The sequence below is a fragment of the Stegostoma tigrinum genome, chromosome 18 (assembly GCF_030684315.1).
Source record: "Stegostoma tigrinum isolate sSteTig4 chromosome 18, sSteTig4.hap1, whole genome shotgun sequence".
NCBI classification, from domain to species: Eukaryota; Metazoa; Chordata; class Chondrichthyes; order Orectolobiformes; family Stegostomatidae; genus Stegostoma; species Stegostoma tigrinum.
This window is the reverse complement of record NC_081371.1, coordinates 49,742,580-49,753,786: the sequence shown is the minus strand read 5'-3', so window position 1 is coordinate 49,753,786 and position 11,207 is coordinate 49,742,580.

Sequence of the window (11,207 nt, the reverse complement as noted above, 5' to 3'; positions counted from 1 at the left end):
TGCTGTGTTCATCCAGCTTCACACTTTATTATCACAGTTAGTGTTACCCTATGTGAGCCCACAAGCTTTAATTTTCCTTTCTATTTCCACTGACTGTCGACCCCATCAGCTCTGAGCTTCAGAGATAGTAGGAACTGCAGATGCTGGAGAATCTGAGATAACACATGAACAGCTGGATGAACACAGCAGGCCAAGCAGAATCAGAGAAGCAGGAAAACTGACATTTTGTGCCTAGACCTATTTCTGAAGAAGGGTCTAGGCCCGAAATGTCAGCCTTCCTGCTCCTCTGGTGCTGCTTGGCCTGCTGTGTTCATCCAGCTCTACAGCTTGTTAGGTCTGAGCTTCTACATGGTTGCACCCAACCATTTCATTATTGTCATTATCTCCCAGCGTTACATCCTGAGTTTGGACTTTCATCTTGGTGCGTAAACCATCATGATGTACTGCCCTACATCAAAAACCCAGGCTGAACTTCAACTACTTCCCCACCGCCTCCCCTCACTCCAACAGTAACCTACTTTCTCCAATGCACTATTATCTCCCCCTTTCTATGTTGAGTTCTCCCACTTCACAATTGCTGTCCCCGCTGCACCCCACATACTTCCTGCAATCCTCACAATTGATTTCTCCAACTCCCACACTGTAATCATTAATCAAAAGCAAAGAACTGCAAATGCCGGGAAATCTGGAACTGAAACAGAAGTTGCTGGAAGAACTCAGCAAGCCTACAGCAGTTCTGAAGAAGGGGCACTGGAACTGCTTTCTCTGCATAGATTTTGCCAGACCTGCTGAATTCCTCCAGTAATTTCTGTTTGTGTTTCCCCTCTGTACAGGTGGTCTCTAATAACACACTTTGAGCTTCAGTGAGCAGGCCCCCAGGACTGGCGTAGCCTACCTCCCGACTGATGTGTGACTGGGCCCGTAACTGATTTATGGGCAGCTCCCTGACTAAATTATCACTAATCCCTGAACTTTTTGCAGGCCTGATCCTCTTCCTGGACAATTACAATATGGAATCACTCAGCTTGACCATTCCAGATGGCTGACTGACTGTGCCCAAATCCTCGACTAAAATCGGACACAGCCCTTGACCGAGTCACAACTTCCATGATTGGCACCAGGCCCCTTTCTCTTCACTGAGGGCTTCTCCCCTTAGACATTGAGACATGGCCATTTGGCTGAAGCATAGATAATGGAGAGGTGATGACCTATTGGTATTGTTGCTGGACTATTAACCCAGAGACCCAGGTGATATACTGGGGACCCATGTTCGAATCCTACTGTGGCAGATGGTGGAATTTGAATTCAATTTTTAAAATTTCTGAAATGAAGAGTCTAATGATAACCATGAATCCATTGTCAATTGTCAGAAAAACTTAACTGCTTCAATAATGCCCTATAGGGAAGGAAACTGCTGCCCTTAATCTGGTCTGGTCTGTGTGTAACTCCAGACTCATAGCAATATGGTTGACACTTAACTGCCCTCTGGGCAATTAGGGATGGGCAATAAATGCTGTCCTAGCCAGCGACGCCCTCATCCCATGAATGAATAAAAGAAAGCGTAAGTGTGATATTAATGGAGTAAAGTGTGTGCAGCGACAGGCTCACTGCCTTGAATGAATTACTGCTGACAACTGCCCGGCTTTGTTGCTGTGTTAAAAGGCAAGTTAAGTTATCCTGAAACTTCAAAGTGCAACAAAGAAAGGGCAAAGCAGGGATTCACTCAGCATCCAAGTCAGGGCAAAACAAGTAAATGTTCAGAGAGCCACCTGAGGTGTCTCTGCTCTGCTGTATGAGGTAAGTACTGGTCCCTGGTTACAAGGTATCCTAGCAGCAGCATTACACTAAAAGTTGTCAGTGCAGCACCAAGTGGCATGGAGAGCTATGTTCTAAGTAAGTCGGAGATGCGCCATGTTGATGTGGTAAAACTAGTGTGCATTTAATGCCAAACTCTGTGGAGCATGCTCTGAGATGTTGGGGGTTAGACACTGTGGGAAATGTAGCACGACCAGACTACATAACCTGTGCAACATTGGACAGTGAGAGGAAACTGGAGCACCCAGAGGAAACCCACGCAGATACAGGGAGAATGTGCAAATTCCACACAGACAATCGCCCAAGGCTGGAATCGAACTCGGCCTCCCTGGCACCTTGAGGCAGCAGTGGTAACTACCATTTTTTTCATAGACTTATTTTTCTAATCAGCCTGCTCAAAAATGCTATTACACACCTCTGGAGCAGCTGGATCTTAACCTGGGCCTCTTGGTCTAGGGATAGGGACAGGATCACTGTGCCTCAGGAGGGCCACATGCCACCGTTGTTGCTCTCTCGTGTGTTGGCAAATAGCTGATTGCGTATAAACGGGGCAAGAGTAGGTAATAATGAGATTGTAATACTGTACATGCAAACTAATCTATTGCTACTCACTGGTAAGATTCCAATCTCACCATTCAAATCTTGGGAGGGATAAATGAACTCTTTTCCTCAGTATTTTTCCCAGCTGGTTCACCATTGCCCATTATCATTCAAGGGCTGGTAAAACCCAATTCACTAACTCTATTTATCTCCCCACAGATGAAGCCTGAGTTGCTGAGCATTCCCAGCATCTTTTGCTTTTGTTCCAGATTTTCAGCATCCAGAGAATTTTCTTTTGGTTCTGATACAACGTCAGAAAGGAATCTGCCTCACCAGGTGTTATCAGTTAAACTCTCTCTAATCGTAACTTGAGACATCTGCATGAAAATCCATCATTAAATCATATGTAAAGTATTTAATTGTATGGCGTTTAAAAGTTAGAAGTCAAGTCCAAATTTTTTGGTTGTTAAGTCTGTTAACAACATGAACCACATTGACTAATACAAGTACTTAGTGCTCTCTGCTGGCTGTTTTTGAACAATTGACATTGTCTCTGAGGACACGATGCAACAACACAGAAATACTCTCACAGAGTGGACCAAAGACATCCATTGAATTCCAGTTCAATTAATAGCTGCATAGCTGTGGCATGACCTTTCACTCCCAGGATGTGCCAACTCATTCTTGATAGTAGCCAGATTTGTTTCTTTACTGTAAATCTCAGAGGTGAAATTTCTCTGTTAAGAATTGTGTTGCTTCCAATCGTCTATCAGTCTGAGACATAATCTGACCCCCTGCACTATCGACAATATTATTGCCAACTCATTTGAAAGAAAATTTCCCTGTCCCTCTCTGATGTTCAGTTTCCAGTTGAAATTCCCCTGTTTGTAAGTCCAAAAGCTTTCTAGTATCTAGCGTCATGTACTGAAAAATAAATCCATATCTTCCTCCTATTGTGTTTCAACGTAACACTCGGGAGCAAGATGCAAAATGTGGTCAGCAAATAAAACAGGACAATTCAATTTGAGAGTAAATATTTCATTATTTCTTTTTGGCTGGAGCAGAAATCGAATCAGTTTGATCCTATATTATGCATTGTGCATGCTAACGTTTAAGGGGCATTCTGCTAACTTTGTATTAATTTATATTTTATGCGTGATGAATGCAATACAGATGATAAGTATTACTTTTACCACAACCTGGATTTGAATCAAATTCTATTTGCCCTTTGCTCCCTGATACATATGGTCTGAACAAATCAAAGACAGTCAATTCCATGTGCTGCAAAAGATTCCTGGCAGTAGTGGATTTATGCTCACAGAATATTATCAAGTCACATTTTTGATGCTTAAACAGTTCTCAAACCAGCACAACTGTTCTCTGCCATGTGACCTGGGATGTCAGAGTGTGAGCAATATAGCAGAATTCCAAACTCTATTGCTGTCACCGTGGAAACAATATTCCTGACTAAATCATTTCACATCTTAGATTGTTCTTGAGACTTTATATTGGACTTCTGAAAATTTGAAATGCCTTGGCACTGCGAGAATTGTGAATTTTCTGCTGTCCAAATGACTTAAATGAATTTTGTTGCAACTCTAGCTCCGAGATCACATGAAGGACTGAGAAAAGGCTGTCCTTTTGTCTGTTACCTCCTCCAGCCCTATAACTGTCTGAAATCTAGAACTCCCCTGATACTGAACACATGTACATCCTGATTTCCATCACTCCACCATGGGTAGCTATTTTTGCAGCTATCCAGGCCTGACCTCTGGAATTCCCTCCCTAAGTCTCAAAGCCTTTCTCTGTATCTCTCCTTCTTTAAAATATATCCAAAAATTTATCTCTTTCACAAAGCCTTTGATTGCTTCTCACACACGCATACTCACACATGCGCACAGACCCTCTCTCATATATACACTGTCACACACGCATGCGCGCGCGCACACACACACACACACACACACACACACACACACACACACACACACACACACACACACACACACATGCACACAGACAGACACACTCTCTCTCTCTCTCCCTCATACATCCCCACGTATCCCAGATGACCTCCTACATCATGGATCACAACATCCCACCTCCCATGATCGAAAATGTCCTGAAACCCATCTCTTCCATTTCCAGCACCTCTGCCCTCACATCCCCTCCCCTCAACAAAAGCAAAGACAGAATCCCCCTTGTCCTCACATATCATCCCGCCAACCTCCACGTCCAATGTCTCATTCTCCACCACTTCTGCCACCTACAATTCGACCCCACAACCAAAGACATTTTTCCCTCCCCACTCCTATCTGCCTTTTGCAGGGACCACTCTCTCCGTGACTCCCTCGTCTGCTCCACACTCCCCACTAACCCCACCTCCCCTGGCACCTTTCCCCAGAACTGCAGGAAGTGCTACACCTGCCCCTACACCTCACCTCCAATCAAGGCACAAAACAAACCTTCTGCATTAGACAGGCGTTCACCTACACATCCTCCGACCTGTCTACTATATCCGCTGCTCCCAATGTGGCCTCCTCGACATTGCTGAGACCAAGCGGAGGCTCGGAGACCATTTTGTAAAGCATCTGTGCTCTGTTTGTGACAGACAACATCACCTGTTAGTCACCAACCATTTTAACTCTCCCTCCCACTCCCTGGGTGACATGTCCATCCTGGGCCTTCTCCAGTGTCACAATGACACCACCCTCAAACTGGAGGAGCAGCACCTCATATTCCACCTTGGGAGCCGACAGCCCGATGGCCTAAACTTGGAATTCATCAGTTTTAAAATCTCCGCACCACAGGCCTCTTCCCCATGTCCAAGTCTCCCTCTCATCCCTGTCTCCTTGACTGACACAACCTGTCCATCTTCTCTCCCACCTATCTGCCCTCCCACCTCACTGACCAATCCCCACCATTGCCTACCTGTACTCACCTATCACCACCCCACCTACCTTCCCCAGACCCACCCCTCCTCTATTTATTTCAGAGCCCCCTTCCCCCTCCCCATTTCTGAAGAAGGGTCCCAACCTGAAACATCAACTTTCCTGCCCTCTGATGCTGCCTGGCCTGGTTTGTTCCTCCAGCTCCACACAGTGTTATCTCTATTTTTTAAATGTTGCTATTGTGTCTTGCAGCCCATTCTATACATGCACGACTCTCTGTGTGAAGAAGTCACCCCTCAGGTCCTTCTTAAATCTTTCCCCTCTCACCTTAAACCTATGTCTTCTCATTTTCAATTCCCCATCAATGGGAAAAAGACTATCTGCATTCATCCTATCTGTGCCCCTCATGATTTTATACACCTCAATAAGGCCACCCCTCATTCTCCTACTTTCCAAGAAATAAAGTCCTATCTTGGCCGACATGTCTCTATAACCCAGGCCTGGCAACATCCTCAAAAACCTTTGCACGCTTTCCAGTTTAACTATATATTTCCCATAACAGGGTGACCAAAACTGTACACAATAGTGCGGCCTCATCAATGACTTATACAGCTGTAACATAACATCCCAAATCCTATAATCAATGCCTCGACCGATGAAGGCCAGCATGCTAAATGTCACCTTCACCACCGTGTCTATCTGCAATGCTGCTTTCAATGAGCTATGTTCTTATACTGCTAGGTCCCTCTGTTCCACAACACTCCTCAGGACCTTACCATTTACTGTATAAGCCCCACCTTGGTTTGACCTTCCAATACATCTTTTATATCCACCTGACTTCTATTTAGTGCTTCATCTAGGGAGAACATACCCTAGAACGACATTGAAGTATTGATCTGGCCTTTTGGATTCAGGTTTGGGGTGGTGTGACTTGAACTCAGACTCCTTTGCTGTGAAGTTGAGACCTTGATTCACTGAGCCACTGTCACTATCAGCTCAACGTGTGCCATTGAATCTCAACAGCTCCAGCAGGTGAGGCTACCACTCAAAGCCACTCTGTCACAGTCTGTGATAACATTGTAGTCAAACATTCATTAGTGGGTCGATCTGCTGCCCACACTTTACTTGAGAAGTCCACCCAGTGACATCTCAACCCTGCACTTACTCGTTGACAAACACATGACGATTTTCTTTGGAGATGAGAGAACGAAGGCAATCTTTAGCATAACGGCGATTCCAAACATTGAAGCTAGAAGTTTCGAGCCCAGGAATCCACTGCAGTAAGCTTAGCAACTTGATACCTGAGCCAGCAGTTGCAGGGCAATGCTTGGGTCAGTAATAGAATTGGAGGGATCTATCTAGCACTGGAGCCTAGTATCCCTCTAACTTGCCCTCCGCAGAAAGCCCTGCCCAGTAACGAGAGATAGGTGGGTCACTTCCCGGAATGGCGGGACTATCATAATGTTGAAAGATTGGAATGACTGGGCTTGTATACACTTGAGTTTAGAGGGATGAGAGGGGATCTGATTGAGACATATAAGGTTATTAAGAGATTAGACACTCTGGAGGCAGGAAGCATGTTTCCGCTGACGGGTGAGTCCAGAACCAGAGGATACAGCTTAAAAATAAGGGGTAGGTGATTTAGAACAGAGTTGAGGAAAAACTTCTTCACCTAGAGAGTGGTGGATATATGGAATGCTCTGCCCCAGAAGGCAGTGGAGGCCAACTCTCTGGATACTTTTAAGAAAGAGATGGATAGAGCTCTTAAAGATAGTGGAATCAACGGTTATGGGGATAAGGTAGGAACAGGATACTGATTGTGGGTGATCAGCCATGTTCATAATGAATGGTGGTGCTGGCTCGAAGGGCCGAATGGCCTCCTCCAGCACCTATTGTCTATTGTATATTGCCACCTTGTTGGGCACACATTAAATTGCTCATTCTCAATCTGCAATGGCAGAATTTGTAATTTTAACTGTGTAAAGTCCAACTTAGTCTGGGCCCAATTTGGAAGATCCCAATTCTTGGATCTGGCCAAGCTGCAATATGTAAGTAAAAAGTGTTTCTACAGGAGAAGTGCAAGCACATTGTGTTAAGGTAAACAGAAGTTCTACTAACGTAGATTTCTCTGCAGCTTGGTTTGCAAACTTTTAATGCCAAGAATGGGTTTCTTCATCCAAAGAATACAAAATGGTGAGAAATTGTGGCGAAAGGTGGTGGCCTTTCCTCATTGATAGAATCTTGAGTGAAAAGTGGTTAGAGCTGTACTTAGATGTGTCACAAAGTTAACAACTGTTCCTGGCTGTTAAGTATGTTAAAGGTTACTGATGTTAATCAGTTATTAATAGTTTGCTGATGCATATTATAGGAAGACATAGAAAATGCACTGTCTGATCAAGAAAAGACAAACTGCAGACGACAAGGTCTGTACTCCATAGCTAGTTCAAATTCAATCATTGATTTCCAAAGTAGAGAAGGTTAAAGTGAGATACAATAGAAGCATCCAGATTCATGAGGATTTGAGTAGAGCAGATAAAAACATTTCTCTGACAGGTCTGTTGCTGCTTTAAGATGATTGGTACACAGAACTAAGTGGGAACTGAAGATGTTTTTTCCACATAGAGTTATTAAAACTGAAATTCACTGCCTGTTAGGAGTGATATAATGAGGAGGTCCTGGTGTTGGACTGGGGTGGACAAAGTCAGAAGCCACACAACACCAGGTTATAGTCCAACAAGTTTATTCGAAATCACAAGCTTTCAGAACACTGCTCCTTTGTCAAATGAAATGGAGGGAAGCACACAGGCACAGAATTTATATGCATAGAGTTAACTCGCCATTGTCTCTCTGTATATAAATTCTGTGCCTGTGTGTTTCCCCCCACTTCACCTGCCAAAGGAGCAGCGCTGCTAAAGTTTTTGATTTCAAATAAACCTGTTTGACTATAACCTGGTGTTATGTGACTTCTGACTTTGATAGAGGAGTGAGAACAAACTAATTGCGGGGGGGGGGCAGATTCTCAGGATGAGGGGCTGATTATTTAGGACTGAAATGAGGAGGAATTAGCTCACTCAAGGACTGCAAATCTTTGGAATTCTCTGTTTTGTAGGATTCTAGGATTGTGGAGTCTCCATTGTTAAAATAGTTTTGGTCTATCAGGGAATCAAGGGATTGTGAGGAATGGATAGGAAAGCATTTATTGACCTTGAGATGGTGATGATGAGCTGCTTTCTTGAACCACTGCAGTCCATGTGGTGTAGATAGATTTACAATATCCTTGGGGGTGATTTCTGGATTTTGACCCAGCAGCAATGAAGGAACAGTGATGTATTTCCAAGACGGGATGATGAGTGGCTTGGAGAGGAGCTCGCAGGTGGTGGTGTTCTCATGTTTCTGCTGCCTTTGTCCTTTCAGATGGAAGTGGTCATGGGTTTAGGAGGTGCTGTCAAAGGATCTTTGTGGATTTCTGCAGTGCATCTTGTAGATAAGTTCAATAGTGGAGGGAGTGGATGTTTGTGGATATGGTTCCAATCAAGCAGTAGTAGCCCAGCATCCATCATCATTGTATCAATTACTAGAACAAGTTTGGGGTGCCACATGCTCCACTCCTCTTTCTGTTTTTGTTGACTTAACTTTGAAATAAATGTTGATATATGTGGAGGTACCAGGAAAAAAAAAGGATTTTGAATTAATTAAACATCTAACATTTCAATTATATAATAACTAATACAGAGGCTAATTGAATTGAAGCAATACTTCTGTTTGGAAGGGGATTGAATTCCAGCAGTGCACTTTTGGGAAGGCTGCAACTTGTGGTGGGATCTGGGTCAATCAGGCTACCCCTACCTGATCAATTCACAAGTTACTGCTGAGTTGAGGATGTTTTAAAAGTGGCGTCAATCGTTTTTCAGGCTAACTTTTGGAGATCATCTTGCCATGGTGTTCCTTCATTATTTTCATGAACTGTGGTAAGGCTGAGTTTTGTTTCCCAGCCCTGATTGTGCTTAAACTGAGTTGCTTGTGAATGTGGTTGTGGAGTCACATTTTGTTTGGCAGATTTCTTTCCCTGAAGGGGATTTGTGAATAATCAATGCTAGTTAGTATGGTCATGATTAATGCGTTTGGTTTTCACCTTACTCATTGAATTTAAGTTCCAGATGCTGTGGTGGGACCATAACTCATGCTCAGAGATCATTATAATAAAATGTGAGGCTGGATGAACACAGCAGGCCAAGCAGCATCTCAGGAGCACAAAAGCTGACGTTTCGGGCCTAGACCCTTCATCAGAGAGGGGGATGGGGAGAGGGAACTGGAATAAATAGGGAGAGAGGGGGAGGCGGACCGAAGATGGAGAGAAAAGAAGATAGGTGGAGAGAGTATAGGTGGAGAGGTAGGGAGGGGATAGGTCAGTCCAGGGAAGACGGACAGGTCAAGGAGGTGGGATGAGGTTATTAGCCCAGTGAATACGTTACAACTACACCACCACCTCTCCTAATGCATGAAGAGAGTGGGGAATGAAGAACACTGCCTTCTGTTTTATCCTCAACACTATACATGTTTCTGGGTGCTGGGATCTCCCTCATCTGAGTAACAAGGCAGCAACCCGCTTATCCTTTCCTTAGTATAACAAGTGTGAATGTGTAGTAGAGGAAGGTTCAGTTGATCAATCAAGATGGCATTGGGCAATTATTTTAATAGAAATGATGTGCGAGGATATGGGCACAAAGCAAAAGATTGAAACTGGGTAATGATACTAATTTGAAGAGCTGGTGCAGGCATGATGAGCTGAGTAGCCTCCTTCTACACCATAATGCTTCCATGCATTTGAACGCTACATGATCTCACAAATGGCATTGTGGTAATAATTAATTATCTATCTTTGTAAAGTTGGTTGAGGAATAAAATTTGGGAGAACTTTCTTCTTCTTCAAATGGTAAACATTGGATCTTGTGCCTCCACTTGAGAGAGAAGCGGGAGCTTTGGTTTGTGTCCAAAATATAGAAGGTGCCCATTCCGTCAATGCTGCACAACAGCATCTGCTTAGACTTCTGTTTTCAAGTCACTTACATGACAAGAGTTGGAAGGAATTTGGGACGACAGCTGGGAGATGCAGATATCTTCAGGGATCAAAACCCTGTGAGGCCCACAAACTTCAGTGGCACTGAGCAGCTGCTTTAGAAAGATACCACATGAGATTTGTCATGCATCATGGAAGTACACACCATACTGATCGACTCAATGCTGGAGTCAGACTGTGGCCATTGGCTGTTTCAAATGCTGAGTCAGAACTGTGCTAGAAGTAGCCCGATAGAGTGCAACCATAACTCCAGCTAGGAATTCTGAGTTGAAAAATCCCCGTTGGGTATACACATTAGTTGTGGGTAGATGGGCACGTCATGGGTTGCTAGAACCAGAGACCTCTAATCTCCAACACTCCATGAAGTTCGGGTATAAAGATGGTCATATGATCATGCACAACCTTTCTTATGTTAATGAGTTTGTAAATCCTTCCTTCAAGGAAAGGCAAGTTATAGAAGAGAGGAACTCAATTGCGAACTTGCAACAAGAATACCCCAAGTATTATGTGTAATATAACAATGTTAATTCAGCATTCACAGATTTAGATGTGGCACTATTTCATAGAATGGTCGCAATACAGATCCAGCTCATTTAGCCAAATGGGTCTGCGCTGGCCCTAAGATGGAGCAATGTACCTCATGCCTGCCTTCTCCCTGCAATTGTTTTCCTTTCCATCTAATGATCCGATGCCCTTTTGAAGGCCTCAGTTAAACCTGCCTCCACTACACTCTTCAACAGTGCATTCCAGGCCATCACAACTGGATGGGTGAAAGTGTTTGTCATATGTCCAGTGTTGTCTTTGCCAAATGGCAGTGTCTGCTAACACCCACAACACATAGGCAACTGTGTATTTATCTTAACCCAGAAATACATGTGTGCGCA